General features: G+C 45.3%; 1 pseudogene across 1 annotated transcript; it reads left to right on the top strand.

Moving 5' to 3' along the window:
- Positions 1-1,092, top strand: LOC145823043 (mitochondrial dicarboxylate/tricarboxylate transporter DTC pseudogene; annotated as a pseudogene). The gene has a single exon (XR_014365126.1). The product of XR_014365126.1 is annotated as a mitochondrial dicarboxylate/tricarboxylate transporter DTC pseudogene (transcript).
- Positions 1,093-17,310: the final 16,218 nt, after the last annotated feature.

The following is a 17,310-nucleotide window of genomic DNA, read 5'->3' as shown; positions in this document are numbered from 1 at the left end:
CATTGTAATATATAGAACATTATATCAATCAATAATACATCTATTTCTTACATGGTATCAGAGCAGGTTTAGAACCTAATATTTTTTCACTTCACCGGCGGGCGGCAACCTCACCTTAGCCGTCCGCCGGACCTTCACCTAGTTTGCAAAAATTCTCTCTTGTTTTTTGATGAAGGCTCTTTCTCTTCTCTCTGTCTGCTTTTTTGTTTGTTCAATTTTGGGGGCTAACTATTAGCAAAAAGAAAGAAGAAATGGGAGAGACGAAGCCAAAAGCCAGTGGTGTTTGGCCCACCGTGAAGCCTTTCGTCAATGGAGGAGCCTCTGGAATGCTCGCTACCTGTGTCATCCAACCTATCGACATGATCAAGGTCAGAATTCAATTAGGTCAGGGATCAGCCACTGATGTGACAAAGAACATGTTCAAGAATGAGGGTATTGGTGCCTTTTACAAGGGGCTGACTGCTGGGCTGCTTAGACAAGCTACATATACAACTGCCCGACTTGGATCATTTAGGATTCTGACAAATAAAGCAATTGAGGCCAATGATGGGAAGCCCCTACCTTTATATCAGAAGGCTTTGTGTGGCTTAACTGCTGGAGCAATTGGAGCATCAGTTGGTAGTCCAGCAGATTTAGCACTCATTCGTATGCAGGCAGATGCTACCTTACCTCTCGCACAGCGCCGGAACTACACGAATGCATTCCATGCCCTTTATCGTATTGTTGCAGATGAAGGAGTTTTGGCACTCTGGAAAGGTGCAGGCCCTACTGTAGTGAGAGCAATGGTACTGAATATGGGAATGCTTGCCTCATATGACCAGAGTGTGGAGTTCTTCAAGGATTCTGTGGGTTTTGGTGAGGCTGCTACAATATTAGGGGCGAGTAGTGTTTCAGGATTCTTTGCTGCAGCCTGCAGTTTACCATTTGATTATGTGAAAACCCAGATACAGAAGATGCAACCTGATGCTGAAGGCAAATTCCCATACACTGGTTTTTTAATATAAACAAGAGACCCACACACTCACACATGCACCTCTGGTTTTTTAATCTTTCAACCTTTTCCTTTTTTTTTATTTTTTATTCTTCAACTCACGTGGCATGTCTCTTCATGTTTTTTATTTTCTTTTATCATCATCACATTACACTCATCATTTCTCCCACATTTCTTTTAATATTTCCCATCATTTCTTTTAAACTTTTCTTCTGCCAACCTGTTCCCCATTGATTTTATAATTTCATTTATTTTATCACATATCTATTTAAAAAAAAAAAAAAAATCATAAACCAAAACACACCGCACATCGTTTTATTCATGACAGGGAATTAACCCCCATCACATTTCTACAAAAAAAAAAAAAAAAAAACAACAACAACAACAGCTTTGTTTTCTTTTCTGCAGCGGCCACACATCGACCTCACTTCTTCTCTACTCTGCCGCCGGTCTTTTCTTTTTGCCTCCGTCCTGGGCGGCCCTTGACGGTGCTGCCTCCGTGTTTCCCACTCCACTGGGCATGATCACTCCTCTCTGCTCCTCCACTACAGAATATGGCGGACCTCCAAAACGGAACATCACGGTGGCCTTCCGCTTCAGCTCCTTATTTTTCGCCTTTAGCACACTTATCTCTGCTCGCGCATCCTTATACATGCGCTGGAGCAGAGCCAGTTGGGCGTTTAACTGCTGCACCTCATTTGTCCTACTCTGCAGCCGGTGCGACAGGTTTGTGACCGCCGTCATGGTCTCCACACATGACTTCAAAGTATACTGATTGGCCTCAATATCAGTTTGCACCGCCATTTTTTGCTCCACCGACCGCATCGGAAAGTTCAACGGAGCAAAACCAGAGGCGCTTGGTTGAGGTTCACTGGCCACCGCACCAGTTATCTCTCTTGTTGACTCGTTGAGGTCGGGAAAAAGAGTGAGCAGACCACGGGATGAAGAGGCCATATTTTGGGTAGCTGAACGGGAAGACGAGGCCATGTTATGAGTTGCTGAGTGTTTCAGAGAAAGGTTGGTTACAGAATGGCAACAGAGTGTTCCAGAATCTCTTTCTCAGAAACGGATTAGTTTTTTTTTCAAAGGATTTTCGGCGGTTTCAGACTGGTTTGCACAGCCTCCGCCTCAACCTTGGTTAAATAGCCGAGGCCGACACGCCACTCTGTCGCTCACGTGCCTCGCCGCGTCTCCGGCTTACCTTTTGATGGCTCGACGCTTTCTGTCAGGCACGCCTTTTGATGAAGTGGGCCCGCCTTTTGAGGGCGCGACTTTTGAGGGCTCACTATATATATCCATATATATATATTTGGGCAGCCTATATACACCATCATACAGTGTATTTTTTAAGGGTCCGACAAGACTCTGTAAACTGTCCCGACATTGATTCCGGTTAGCTCCTTCAAGAGTCCGACAAGACTCTGTAAACTGTCCCGACATTGATTCCGGTTAGCTCCTTCATGGATCCGACAAGACTCTGTAAACTGTCCCGACATTGATTTCGGTTAGTTTCTACAAGGGTCCAGCAAGACTCCGTAAACTGTCACAACAACTATCACAACATTGTCTGCTACAATGGTCCGACATGACCCCATAAACTGTCTTGTACATCGGTCTGACACAACCATCCAGTGTCCTCTACAACGTTATGACACCACCATACAGTGTCTTCACCATCGGTCTGACACGACCATACAGTGTCTCCTATCCTCTTTTCTTTTATGTATTCGTCTATTTTCTTGTTTTGTTACTCTCTCCAAACTCAAGTTGGCTAGTTCCTATCCCCCTTGAGTTTGCGGGGGGCAGTTAAAACCTATCACCTACTTCACCCACTTAAACCTACTCCACTAAACCTAACCCACTACACCACTACCACCTCACCTACTCCACTAAACCTAACCCACTACACCACTACCACCTCCACTTCACCTACTCCTTACCTACTACACACTCACCCTCTTCTATATATAGGAATCATGAATCATTGTAATATATAGAACATTATATCAATCAATAATACATCTATTTCTTACATCTACTGTAAAAATTTCAAATTCAGAATCCAAGTCATGCTTTCCAAGAGTAATTTAACGTAAAAATATTGAATTATTCATTAATGAAAAATATTTTATTTTTTAAAAAATTCTAAAACCATAACATATTGTAGAAATATGAATTACAAATCCAACGGTATAAGTCATGCTTCAATCAAAATTATAACGAATATTTAACAACCAATTACTGTAATTTTAAACTTCAGGAAAGCCAAACAGGACCCTTGCCCATGAGCAGTTACCAACCGCGCTTATGTTAGCGTCCACACTTGAGTGTGTGATAATGACATCATCAGCACGTGTCATGATGATGTTAGCGCCTGTCAATTCGCTTCCATGCTTTAACTTTCATCCAAAATTAGGGCTTGTGTTTTCTTTTCAACCTTAAATCGAAATTAGACCCATAATATATAGTTTTGAAGGTCTCTAAACAAGAATTTCAAATTGTGGGGAAGCGGTTTGGAAATACTCTTTCGATCCTGGGGGACGCTCGTGATCCTTAGCTAGTCAATTGAAAATGAATAAACACTCCTGTCGGAGGTGCCGGCATTAGCACTCCGACGGGTAAGTCAGTCTCTACTCTCTGGATTACTTGTATTTTAAGTTAAGCGTAATGATTCTCACATACCTCTTTCTGGCTGATGTTCTTCTATGTATATCTTTTCTTTCTTGGGCCTCTAGATTGGGCCCACTTTCAATTCGTTATTCGGCTTCTTTTGTAGCAAACTACTTTTCACTCGGCCCCTCGCTCAACCGGCTATTTGGCCGAATAGGGTAGGATTTGAACGTGCGAGATGGGGCCGAGTGCTATACATATTTTGACTCTCCAAGTTCAAGCATTCGACCTTTTTCGACTCCCAATATTTGGCCCCCACAATTTCTCCCCAAGCACTCCACTAACGACAGTTGGCTGGAGTGTTTGGTTTCGAACTCGAAAAGTCAGAACCGAAATTCGGCGGCTGACCTCATTCCAACGCAGATGGTTGCGCACACGCCTCTCGGTTATCATTTCAACTTCTCGCCCCGTCGTACACTTCTATTTATTGTGATTTAAAATTTCGACGTCTTTTCAAATACATACACATTTTAGGTGCTTGTCGCTGGACTGTCTTCTGAATTATCTCTATAACTTCCTTTCTTTCACCATCCTCTTCGTCTCTTGTAAGTTCTCTCCTTCTCTGCTTTGAATCCTTTTTCCTGGTGTGTTTTTGGTTTAGCATATTTCTATAGGCTGAAGGAAATGGCAAAACATTTGAAATATCTCCTCTCCTCGGATCGAATTTCTGGCTTTCGACGCCATTTTTCCATTCCTGATGGCGGCACCCTCGATATGGAGAGGGCTGATGAAACCACGATCGTTTTCCCTCTTCTATCAATCGCAGAGGGTGGAGTCCGTTTCCCCCTTCACCCATTCCTTAGGGCTGTGCTTTGCCATTAGGGTCTAATCCCTTCCCAACCCAATGTCAACTTTTTTAGAATCGTAATGGGGATTATAGAGCTAAACCGTCGCCTTAGGATTAACCTCAGCATTCCTGCTATTTGGCACTGTTATGCCTTGGCCAAGTCTTCTGGTCGGCACGGACGTTATTTCCTTAGGGCCAAGGACATCAACCATCAATTAGTGACTATGCTTTCCAGTTCTGGGAAGTGAGTCGACGATGTTATGGTTGTTATCCAAGGTAACTGGGAATTCGGCGAAGGCGAGGATCGCCTCGATCCTATTCCTAGACCGGGGGGGGGGGGGCGAACCAGGTGGCTGTGTAGCTTCTTGTGTTTATTTTTTGTTATATTTATAAAGTTTCATTTTTGAGATCTCATGGTTTTGCTTGTGTAAGAAACGATTTGAAGAAAGTCCTGACTTCAACCGATGACGCCGTTCTTTCATAAATCAAAGTCGTGCTCAAGTATTTCGGCCGTCTGAGTCTTCAGAAACAGGGGAGGGCGGCCCACGTTCTGCTTCGCTACGAGCCGACATATACGACCTTCTCGGCGGCACAAAACATCCCAGTTCCGAAGGGTGAAGAGTTTCTTATCGCTCTTATTTTGACCGACTTCAAAAACCTACGACAAGTTGGTTTCGAGGGGTCCGATTCGGAGCGGATGGAAGTAGCTGAGGTCCTCGAGTCAGATAAGTCCGAAGCGAAAGTAGACGAGGCTTTGAAGTTGGCCTTTGAGGAAGCCGGCCTCAATTCAGCCGATCATCCGTCCACTTCGGGCTGAGGGGACCTTTCATTTGACGACGTTTTTAATAGTTTAGAAGACCTTCCCGCGCATACCCTGAAGACATGGCTAGGTTAAGTCTCACACAACTTGCCAAAAAGAGAAAGGCGGAAAGGATGGCCGCGCAGCGAAGAGCAGAAGCCATTAGATCTGAAGTGCCACCTGCCGCCGAATTTCAACCCTCCCTGCCTATTGCTGAATCTCAGCCCTCCTTGCCTGTTATTAAGGAGAAAACGATAAGAAACTAAAGTATCGAGTTCGAGGTGGTTGTGCAGGCCGATCGAGAGGTTGAGCAAAGGGCAGAAAAGCGTCATGCCGAGGTCGAGGCCGGCTCAGAAGAAAACCGTGTCGACAAACGGCCTCGTTTAGAGGAATCTGATGTGATTGTACCTTTTGTCATTCAACCGAAGATAAAAAGCACGCTGATCTCCTATGATGCTTCGGCAATTAAAGACCCACTCATCGTATTCAACATGGCTACGTCCGTCTCATTGTCGGCTGACAAGGCGGCTTTCCGGGTGAAGCCGGATCTGCTGGCAATAGCACTAGCCGCTCAATCGGCTCTCCTAGTATATACCTTGACCTTGTCTTTCCCTTTTATGCAAGTATTGTTTTGGTTTTAATTTCCTGTTCGCAGACGGTCGAGAGAATAGCCAAGATAGGTCGTCGCCAGCATGACGCCGTCGAACAACTTGGCCATTTACAAACGGAAGTAGAGGGCCAATGGAGCAGGGCTGATTTCGAGGTGGCAATGGCGAAAATGGAAAGCGCCAGGGCCAAGGTCGAGATGGAGAGGGCGAGAGATGAGGATCAACTGAGATTGGTCGTCGAGAAGAGGGCAGATGGGAGCGAAGACGCGCTCAAGTTAGCCCAGGAGGTGATTGCCAAACTGGAGGCTGAGCTGGAAGAATTAAAGAAGGCCAAGGAAGCAGCCGACTCAAAGGCTTCCAAGGCGTTCGAGGCTGGGCAAAGTGCTACTTTCGCCAACTATGTGGACGAGGTCCCCAAATTTGAAAATCGGGGATTCAAACACTGCTGGCTCAAAGCCGTTACTATTGTTGATGTGACATTGGCTATGCCGATTCCATACAAGCAAGTGGATGCTGAGCCGCTGAAGTCTGACTCCGAGGATTAATTTGGGCGACACTTGTTTTTGTTTTAGGATTTTGAATGTATTCTTACAGCTTTTCGTTTAGTAGTTTTCATGTATTGCTACAGTCATAGTTTTTTGCTAGGCATTTTCATGCGAACTTGTAGCTTTTTGTTTAGTAGTTTTCATATGTAAAATGGCTACAATTTGTGCCTAATTTACTAATGAAAATTTCCTTTATTCTTTGCTCTTATTTGTGCTTAACTTTGCTGTTGATGAATGTACTTTGCTATTAAATTTTCTTTGTACAGTTTTTGCTTAATTTCCTTTGTACTTTGGATAAAACATTCGCGTATACTTGCCGATTAGATAGCTAGGCAGTTTAGTAATTTAACCTTGCCCAAGCCGAATACTGTTCATGGAGTGGCTGCGGCATGAATCGATTGGCATCAGGATTAGATATTTGGCCGATCAGATTGATAAATCTGCCCTTGCCCCAACCAGTGCATGAGCTCCAAAGCCGAATGCTGTTAGTTCATGGAGTGATCCAATCGGTATCGGGCTTTTGGAGTTTAGCATTAATGAAGTCGCCTCGGGTGCGCTGCATACAGTAGGAATAAATGGGGTGAGTTCTTCGAGCCAGTGGTTCCACTTATCACGCTCAGGCTCAATCTAAACTAGCTTTAGACAAGTGCGAATGTCAAATAGACTGTTTTTCAACAGTAGAGGAGAAGGACGAACATTGGCTGAGCAAGACACTACAATGAATTGTAGCAGCGAGCCTACGCGCACGGGAGGAAGGACGTCCAGGGAACGGAAAAAATGTCAGCCCCAAGTCGTCGAAGCAGATCACCTCAAAAAGAAAAACAGCAATGGGGAAGCTCCTCGCGACCGCGACTGAGAAACGAGCCCGACGCGACGCTGCGACCGTTGAGTTTTGCAGTTTTCGTGGGGAACAAACCGATGATAGAGGCGGATTTTATCGTCAACGACCCAGGTGTAGCAGTCGAGTTTGCTCAACCGATCTTTCCATCGGAAGTCCAGCAGTCGATGGTTGGTCGACAGGATTTCAAAGTATTTCGAGAAGGCAACCATGGGGCGGTGAAAGGGCTGTATACTGCTTATGAAGTTGCATGCACCTACGCGCCGCGTGACGAGAGATAGAGAAGAAAGACGAACGAATTCGAAGTTTGGAGGCTCGCGCGGAGAAGGCTGAACGTGAGCTTAGGGAGCTTAGGAAGGCTCAAACCACCGAGCGGGGTGCGTAGGTCAATCCAACCCGGTCATGGAGGAGAGGGTGACCCAATGGCTGTTAAGTCACGTGATTGCCGACCGAGATACGACAAGCATGCTTGCTGTAGAAAATGCGAGGACCATGGGTTATGAAAAAGGATTTCACAAGGGTTGGAAGGTTGGGATAGAGAAAACCAGGGAAAAGCTCGTTGAGGAAGTTTGCCGATGTGAAAATCGTGGATTTAAGCACGGTTGGATCAAGGCATTTCAAGCCCCGGAGCCTCTTCGAGCAGCAGGCATTGATTCGGCGTTGCCGCTATACCAACATGATCACTTCCTCTTTTCCTCCTTTGAAGTCGAGAAGAGTGACGACGAAGGAGACGTCGTATAAAAATAGATATTGTAATGTTCAAATGTAGATTGCGTGCAAGTTTATGTAATTACTGTCTAATTGAATAAAATGTTTTATCTTAAATGTTTGTGGTTTATTTTGAATTTTTACATGCTTAATTAGGCATCTTATTTCGAATGTTTTAATTTGCTTATGCTGTTGCGCCGACCCAAGTTAACTAAGCACTTCATTTTGAATGTCTATATGCTTTGATGTGTAAATGGTTTTTGCCAGCTCAACTTAACGGAGCATTCCACTTTTAACCTTCGTCGCGAAGGGTGCTCCGAATTTGGAGTATTATTCGGCCCATAAGTGTTATGCCTGAACGGTGCTCCGAATCTGAAGGACTAATCGGCCCAAAGGCGTCATGCGCCAATGGGGCTCCGAATTCAGAGACTTTATTCGGCCAGTCAGGATATCCACGAAGGGCGCTCCGAATTTGGAGTCTTAATTGGCCCAAAAGTGCTATGCACTGATGAGGCTCCGAATTTTGGAGACTTAAATCTTGGCCAATCGTGATATCTACGAAGGGCGCTTCGATTTCGAATTCTTAATCGGCCCAAAAGTGCCATATACCGATGGGCTCTGAATCCGGAGACTTTGGCCAATCGTGATATCCACGAAGGGCACTCCGAATTCGGAGGCTTTTTTCGGCCCAAAGGCATCACGCGCCGATGGGGCTCCGAATCCGAAGACTGGCCAATCGTGATATCCACGAAGGGCGCTTCGAATCTGGAGGCTTTTATCGGCCCAAAGGCGTCATGCACCGATGGGGCTCCGAATCCGGAGACTTTGTTTGGCTAATCGTGATATCCACAAAGGGCGCTCCGAATCCGAAGGCTTTTATTGGCCCAAAGGCGTCATGCGCCGATGGGGCTCCAATCCGGAGACTTTGTTTGGCCAATCGTGATATCCACGCATGAAGAGCGTTCTGAATCCGGAGGTTTTTATCGGCCCAAAGGTGTCATGCGCCGATGGGTCTCCAAATCCGGAGACTGTTTGACCAATCGTGATATCCACGAAGGGCGCTCCGAATCCAAAGGCTTTTATCGGCCCAAAGACTTCATGCGCCGATGGAGCTCTGAATCTGGAGACTTTGTTTGGCCAATCGTGATATCTACGAAAGGCGCTCTGAATCCAGAGGCTTTTATCGATCCAATGGCGTCATGCGCTGATGGGGCTCCGAATCCAGAGACTTTGTTTGGCCAATCGTGATATCCACGAAGGGCGCTTCGAATTTGGAGGCTTTTATCGATCCAAAGGCGTCATGCGCCGATAGGGCTCCGAATCTAGAGACTTTGTTTGGCCAATCATGATATCCACGAAGGGCGCTCCGAATCCGGAGGATTTTATCGGCCCAAAGGCGTCATGCGCCGATGGGGCTCCGAATCCGGAGACTTTGTTTGGCCAATCGTGATATCCACGAAGGGCGCTCCGAATCCAAAGGCTTTTATCCTCGCAAAGGCGTCATGTGCCGATGGGGCTCCGAATCCGGAGACTATTTGGCCAATCGTGATATTTACGAAGGGCGCTCCGAATCCGGAGACTTTTATCGGCCTAAAGGCGTCATGCGCCGATGCGGCTCTGAATTCAAAGACTTTGTTTGGCCAATCGTGATAGCCACGAAGGGCGCTCCGAATTCGGAGGCTTTTATCAGCCCAAAGGCGTCATACCCCGATGGCGCTCTGAAACAGGATACTTTGTTTGGCCAATCGTGATATCCACAAAGGGCACTCCAAATCTGGAGGCTTTTATCGGCCTAAAGGCGTCATGCGCTGATGGGGCTCTGAATCCGGAGACTTTGTTTGGCCAATCGTGATATCCACGAAGGGTGCTTCGAATTCGGAGGCTTAATCCGAACACTTTTGAACTGGATTTCACAATGAGTAAACAAGAATCCTTGCATTACAAGAGTGGAATGTGTACATGGTGAACCATTCAAAACTAGTATCATTCCCTACAGGTCGGGTTCAATGACAGAATTAACACAAGTGCGTTGAATTCCAAGGCCGTGGCAGACTCCTTCTAGACTTGTCTTTGAGTCAATATGCCTCTACTCCTGCGATCAAATCGACCTGATCGGGCCGTTCCAGTTAGGGCCCAGTTTTCTATCAGCCGGTTTCCTGGCAGCTGGAAGTACTTTCTTCAGGACCAACTCTCCAGGTGTGTAGCGGCGTAGCTAAACACGTTGATTGTACGACTTAGCAAGCTGTTGCTGGTATCGTGCCATGGACGCAAGGACGCGGTCTCTTCATTCTTCGATCGGAATCAAATCCAAAGCTAGCATCATGTCGTTTCGGCCCATATCAAAAACTTGCGATTTTAGGGTTGAGTGGCCGATCTCCAGGGGTATGATCGCCTGGGTTCCAAAGCATAAAGCAAATGGCGTTTCCCCAGTGGATCGCCTCGGCGTAGTTCGATAAGCCCACAATACACTCGGCAATTCTTCGACCCATTTGCTTTAGCTTTCTCCAGCCTCTTCTTGATGCCGTCCAAGATGGATTTGTTAGAGGCTTCGGCTTGATCATTGCTTTGGGGGTAAGCCGGCGTGGAAAAGTAAGGCCAGATACCATACTTGCTGCACAGCTCTCGGTAGACGCCACAATCAAATTGGGTGCCGTTGTCTGAGATAAGAGCTATTAGAATGCTGAATCGTGTTATGATATTTCTTTATACAAAGCGCTTAACATCAGTATCTCGAATGTGCGTTAATGACTCCGCTTCGACCCATTTTGTGAAGTAATCTGTCGTGACGATCAAGTATCGCTTGTTCCCCAGGGCCCTCAGCAATGGTCCTACGATATCAAGTTCCCACTGGGCGAACGACCAGGGACTGGTGATAGAGCTTAACTCTTCAGCAGGCAGATAAGTTAATGGGGAGAACTTCTGGCACTGTTCACATTTTTTCACATAGCATTCGGCATCAGTTCTCATTGTCGGCCAATAATATCCCTGTGTTATAGCTCGATGGGCCAAAGAGTGCCCGCCAGAATGGGCACCACAACTGCCTTCATGTATTTCGATCATAAGTTCTTCGCCTTTGTCCGGATGTACGCATTCCAGGTATGGACCAGAAAGGGATTTTTTATAAAGCTTTCCTTGCGGGTCCAAGTAGTATCGCAGGGCTTCGTTTCACAGCTTGTGTGCTTCTTTATTGTCCACTGGGAGTTGTTCGAAAGACAAGAATACAGCAATAGGGTCCATCCAACTCGGTCCTGACTCTATGACATTGACCTGGATTTCCTCCGAAGGGCCAATGCTCGGCATCAGGATGAAACCTACTTCGATGGTTCGTTTAATCTTTGAGTTAATAGCGGAGGCTAGGCAAGCCAGGGCGTCTACATGTGTGTTCTGATCATGTGTTATCTCATTCAATTCATGATGGTCAAATTTTGCCAGCAAGGCGCTAGCCGATTTCATGTAAGTCGCCATACGGTCATTTTTGGCCGTGTACTCCCTCTTTAGCTGATTGCTCACAAGCTTTGAATCGCAAAATACAAGCAAACGTCGAGCACCCAGAAGATGTGCATTCCGCAAACCGGCCAGAAGGGCTTCGTATTCGGCCTCGTTATTTGATGCTTCGAAGCCAAGTTTGACGGCCTGTTTAATTATTGCGTCGTCGGGAGCCATGATTACTACTCCGGCTCCGCAGCCCCGTTGGTTGGATTTTCCATCACAGTACAACTGCCAAATGTACCCAACATAAATTCTCCAGTTCGGCTTAGGTCGAATTTCATCAGATTTGAAGTCGGCAAGACCCCCAGTGAATTCGGCCACAAAGTCGGCAAGCACCTGTCCCTTAATGGAGGTTCTAGGCAGAAACTAAATATCGTACTGGCCGAGTTTAAGAGGCCACTTTAAGACGCGCCCTGATGCTTCTGCACTACGGAGTACCGACCGGAGGGGATGGTCCGTTAGTACCCCGATGGTATGGCCCTGAAAGTAATGCATCAGCTTTCTCGCTGCCATAACAAGGGCCAGAATGAGTTTTTGCAAAGGAAGGTAGCGTGTTTCGGCGTCAACCATTGCCTTGCTCATATAATACACTCGCCGCTGCTCCCCTAGCTCTTCCTTGATCAATACGGCGCTGACGGCCCGGTCGGAAACTACCAGATACAAAATGAGTGGGTCACTTGCCGAAGGCATTGTCAAGAGTGGAACTGATCGGAGGTAGGTCTTGAGGCTGTTGAAAGCGGCTTCACACTCGACGGACCATTCAAAAGCCTCGCCCTGCCGTAGTGTCAGCGGTCCATGGAACGACTGATGAACCTGTTGAGTGCGGCGGCCATCCCCATTAACTTCTGAACCTCCTTGACCGACCGGGGCGAGCCGAGTTCCAGGATTGCTGTGATTTGCCTTGGGTTGGCTTCGATTCCTCAGTGGTTGACAATGTAACCCAAGAATTTGTCAGAGCCGATCCCAAACGCACATTTGGAAGCGTTCAACTTCATACTATATTTGCGTAGAATGCTGAATGTCTCCTCCAGATCGACTATATGATTCTGCTCTTCCTTGGACTTAATCACCGAGTTACTCCTTGAACATGGTGGTGACTAGTCTCTGGTAAGTTGCCCTGCATTCTTCAGCCCAAAAGGCATAACCTTATAGCAATAGGTTCCTCTTGGGGTGAGGAATGCAGTTTTGTCTTGGTCCTCCAAATGCATGGCAATTTGATAGTAGCCTCTGTAGGCATCGAGGAAGCTCATACGTTGATGACGTGCCGTAGTATCTACAAGTTGGTCTATCTTAGGGAGAGGAAAACAAACTTTGGGGCAGGCTTTGTTTAGGTCCGTGAAATCAACGCAGACTCGCCAAGTCCTATTTTTCTTCTTCACAACCACAGTATTAGAGAGCCATGTAGGGTAGGTCACTTCCCTAATTGCCCCGGCGTCAAGTAACCGGTTAACCTCTTCAACAATGGCAGCAGTGTGCTCTACAGCTGATCGCCGGCTTTTCTGAATGATCGGCTTGCATTTAGGGTCAACATTTAAACGGTGCTGCGAAACAGATGGATCTATACCCAACATCTCATATGAAGTCCTTGCAAAGACATCAAGGTTTCTGAGCAAGAAAGAGATTAGCTGTTGTCTGTTGGCTTGATTCAGGGAGGCGCCGACTATGAAGAACCTGTCTGGGTTTCCGTTGATTTCAACTCGATCTAGGGCTTCCATGGCCTTTTTATTTGGGAGTCGCCCAACATCGTCGAGGCTCTCCCGATCCGGCACCTTAATAGAATTCACTTGCAACTCCTTTGGCGTCTTTCCAGCAAGGAGATAGCATGCTTGTGCCGACTTCTGTGAGCTACGAATTTGCTCAATGCCGCGTTCTATCGGGAATCGTAGCAGTTGATGATAGGTGCTTGGCACAGCCTGCATAGTGTGCAACCAAGTTCGCCCCATGATGAGATTATATGGCGATGGTAGCTTGGCGACCAAGAATTCCACATCCACTGTTCGGGAACCCGCTCGAACGGGTAGTGTGATTTTCCCCAATAGGTATTCTCGATTGGCGTTGAAGCCGAATAGTGGATAAGGAGCCGGAGAGAGATCCAATTCGGAGAAGCCGAGTTTGGTGAATGTCTTGTAATACATAACCTCCGATGTGCTTCCTGGATCAATGAGTACGCGCTCAACGGTGAATCGGTTTACGCGTAACTCAATTACCAAGGGATTGATGTGGGGAAGTGCCACTCCGGCCAAATCTGAATCATCAAAAGCAACGCTCGCAGCTTCATGGGGCCGTTTTGCCAGAGTGAGTTGATTTTGAGGGTTGGGATTCGACTAAATCGTATGCACCACGGATGACATTGGCAGGCTATATATCATGTGGATCACGCTGAGTGGGGGTGAATCTTGTCTCAAGGCTATTGCTTTGGTTGAGTTGCCTTTTCGGACGTACTGTTGTAGCCGACCATCTTGTACCAATTCCTCCAGGTGATCCTTCAATGCATAACAACTCTCAGTATCATGGCCATGATCCTTGTGATACTTGCACCGCCTATCCCGTCTTCGCATGTCAAGAGGTCCCACAATTTTCAATGGCCATTTGAAGAACGGAAGGTGTTGGATTTTGGACATAACTGTACTGATCGGCTCCGTCAACTCTGTATATTTCTTGTCGGTGCGCCTTGTGCGCTTGCTATCGACTTACAGCTGTTCATTTGTTCAGTGGGAGCATTGGTCACTTGATCGGCGAGAATCCCGTTTCTTGTCTTGTTTAGCCCGATACCGTGGTTCATGGCTCTGAGGTGGTAAAGAATTTAACGGCTGAGCAATTTGAGAAGAAACAGTCTTGCTGGCCACGTTTCCGGCTTTAACCCGCAAGGCGTCATCTTCCACTTTATAGTATTTCTCAACTTTCTTCATCAACGACCAGATTGTTTTGTGGGGCCATCTGGTCAAAGAGATGCGGAGGGCACTGTCGGGATGTAACCCCGTCTTGAAGGCGGTAATGGCCATGGAGTCATTGCAAGCATCATCTACCAGATTAAAGCACTCCTAATACCGCACTGAATACGCACGAAGGGTTTTCCCCGGTTGAATCTGCATTGCCCAGAGGGAATCGGCTTGCTTTGGCTAGACCTCATTAGTGATAAACCTTGCCCTGAAGGATTTTTGGAGTTGGTGGAAGCTCTTGATCGAAGTCGGCTCCAGTTTATAATACCACCCGACAGCCAGCGGTCCCAGACTGCTCGAAAATATTCTACACATGAGAGCCTCGTCGTCCGCATGCAGTGTCATAGTTTGCTTGTAATGGCAGATGTGATCGGTGGGGTCTGATTTACCGTCGTACAAGGTGAATGACGGTGCTTTGAATTTCTTGGGTAGCACTGCCCTTGCAATCTGTCGTACAAACGGATCATGCTGGTCTTCTTCGTCTGAACTGTTTCTTCTTCGCTTGTGCCTTATAAGTGGACTCTCTTCAGAGGAACTGGTCATTTCGGGTCGTCCCTTCTTCTTGGACTTCGGGGATAATGAGTCGGAGTCGCTATTAGTGTCTTATTGTCGGGCTCGAGGTCGTCGACCACTTACCCTCAAAGGTCACTCATGTAATAACCCCGACCTCTGATTAATGTTAATCCACACTTATTTATTCCTAACAGTAATTTAGAAGAAATCTGGGATTAATTTGCATATGTATTGCATTAATTCTGTGTTTCTATCTGTTTGCTATAGAGTGATCTGTTTATGTGTTGACTTTGAACTGCGAATTGAAAGCCTTATCGGCGACTGATTCAGAAATTGATTAGTGTGTTATACTAGTTAGATTTTATGTGATTTTATGGTAGGCTTAATTAAAATTCGATTTGAAATGTGTAAATTAGATTAAATAATGTTGTATTGCATTAGTTTGCCTAATTACACAAATGCCACTTAGTGGCTTGATTTGAGACCAACTCTATCATACCTTATTACACTTAGAAGCATCTTTCTTCAGCCTTTTTCTTGACCAAACCGTAGGAGAGAGAGAGAGTAGGAGAACAAGATTGAGTTCATCTAGAATTTTGCTTGAACTTAGAAGAATTGAAGGCAACTTGGAAGATTAGGCTACTAAACTTGAAATTGAAGACCTAAAGGTAGAGAATTCATCCTTTGAATTATGATTGTGAGTTGTTCTTGCTAGGTTCATGGTGAAATTGGTATTTAAAGTCAAGATTTAGCTCAAAGTGTGGTTTTGAGAGTCTATCCATGCATGCATGCATGCATAAATTTCCATGCTTTGAGTTTGAATTCTAAGATTTCTTCCATGCTTGTGTTAATTTCACTCACATTATGGTCATTCATCTTGTTGTCCATCAAATTATCAAGTTTGATCATGTTTTGGAGGGTTTGGATTCAATGAGATTCTTGCATGTTGTATTAAGGGCATGTTCTTATAGTTCATGTTGATTTTGCACAAATTGGGTTGCTCTTGGGCTATGATTTCTTGAAATGACTTTTAATACATGTTGTTTTATGAGTTATTATATGTTTCTTCAAATATTGGCCCAGAAAAATGAGTTTTGAAGGCTTAAAGGTTAAGTTTCATACTTAGAGGTCAATCTTGATTTTCCAGAAATTTGACCCACGCTCGAGCGTGAATCCTGAGTACATGCATTTCTGCTCGAGTGTCGATAGTTACGCTCGAGCGTGAAATGTGTATACCCAGAAGTTTGTGTGTTTTGCAGTCCACTCGAGCGGTGGAACCCACGCTCGAGTGAGACTCTGAGTCTCACGCTCGAGCAAGGGGTCGAGCACTCGTTGAGCGTGAAAATCATGCATCCAGTACTTTTGTCGATTTTACAGTCCGCTTGAGTGAGGAAGTTCACGCTCGAGCGGAGCTTCAATATCTGCATGTCCGCTCGAGCGGGGTAATCCACGCTCGAGCGTGACCTTGTTTTCAGCAAAATTTAAGAAATGGTTTTCAAGGCTGTCACGCCCCAAAATTTGGACAATTAAATATTAACTTAGGACTAAACCCCAATCAATATTCCATCATCCAAATCCTAGGGGTGAAACAAAAATCTAAACATTTTAGTCTCAATAAGGTAATTAACAAAACACCAATCATACCATGCACCATAATTTCATAAACTATCTAATACCTCCAACGTTAAAGTAACAATAAATACTTCAAAACAACTTAAATATTGTAAGGTTACAACCCATGCCAAAATTTCAAAATACTAAGGTCATAAAAATAAAATAAATAAATAATAAATATATAAATTAGTATCAACCCTAAGCTCAAGAAAAATAAAAGAACTCCAAACGACATGTCCTGCGATCACAGGTATTTCTTGTCACCACCAAAGCCTCTACTAATCCTGCAAAGGAAGATCGGCTGCGCTCAAACAGAACGCACCCGAATTGCCAAGAGACAAAACGGGTCAGTATACAGGTATACTGGTATGAGTACAATATTTAACACCCACGTGTCCACCAGACACAGACAAAAATACATTTAATTCTTATCACGGGACAAAAAAAAGTAGTTCCAACCGCACCGAGACAAATGGGTAGTTTCTCAAGATACGGTGGCATTTAGTTTCTTGTCCGTACATAACGAAATATAAATTGATTATTAAATAGACAAAATAGAAATAAAAAATATGGTGGGTCAGCCCTGCATAAAAAGTTAGTAAGACCCACCATCCTGCAAAACAAATAAAATTAGTATAATTTAATCATAAGTAATTTGTTAAAAATATATATATAAAATTACACCGTTTCATACTTAAATAATTCGAATTGATCAAAACTCAAAGAACGAAAGTTATACAGAATCAAATTTTCTAAAAGGCAATGCGAACAAATTTAACAGAAACTGAGAACAAATTTAACAAAAACTG

The sequence above is a fragment of the Camellia sinensis genome, chromosome 3 (assembly GCF_055761805.1).
Source record: "Camellia sinensis isolate YWXY chromosome 3, ASM5576180v1, whole genome shotgun sequence".
NCBI lineage: Eukaryota > Viridiplantae > Streptophyta > Magnoliopsida > Ericales > Theaceae > Camellia > Camellia sinensis.
This window is presented reverse-complemented; position numbering and strand designations above follow the sequence as displayed.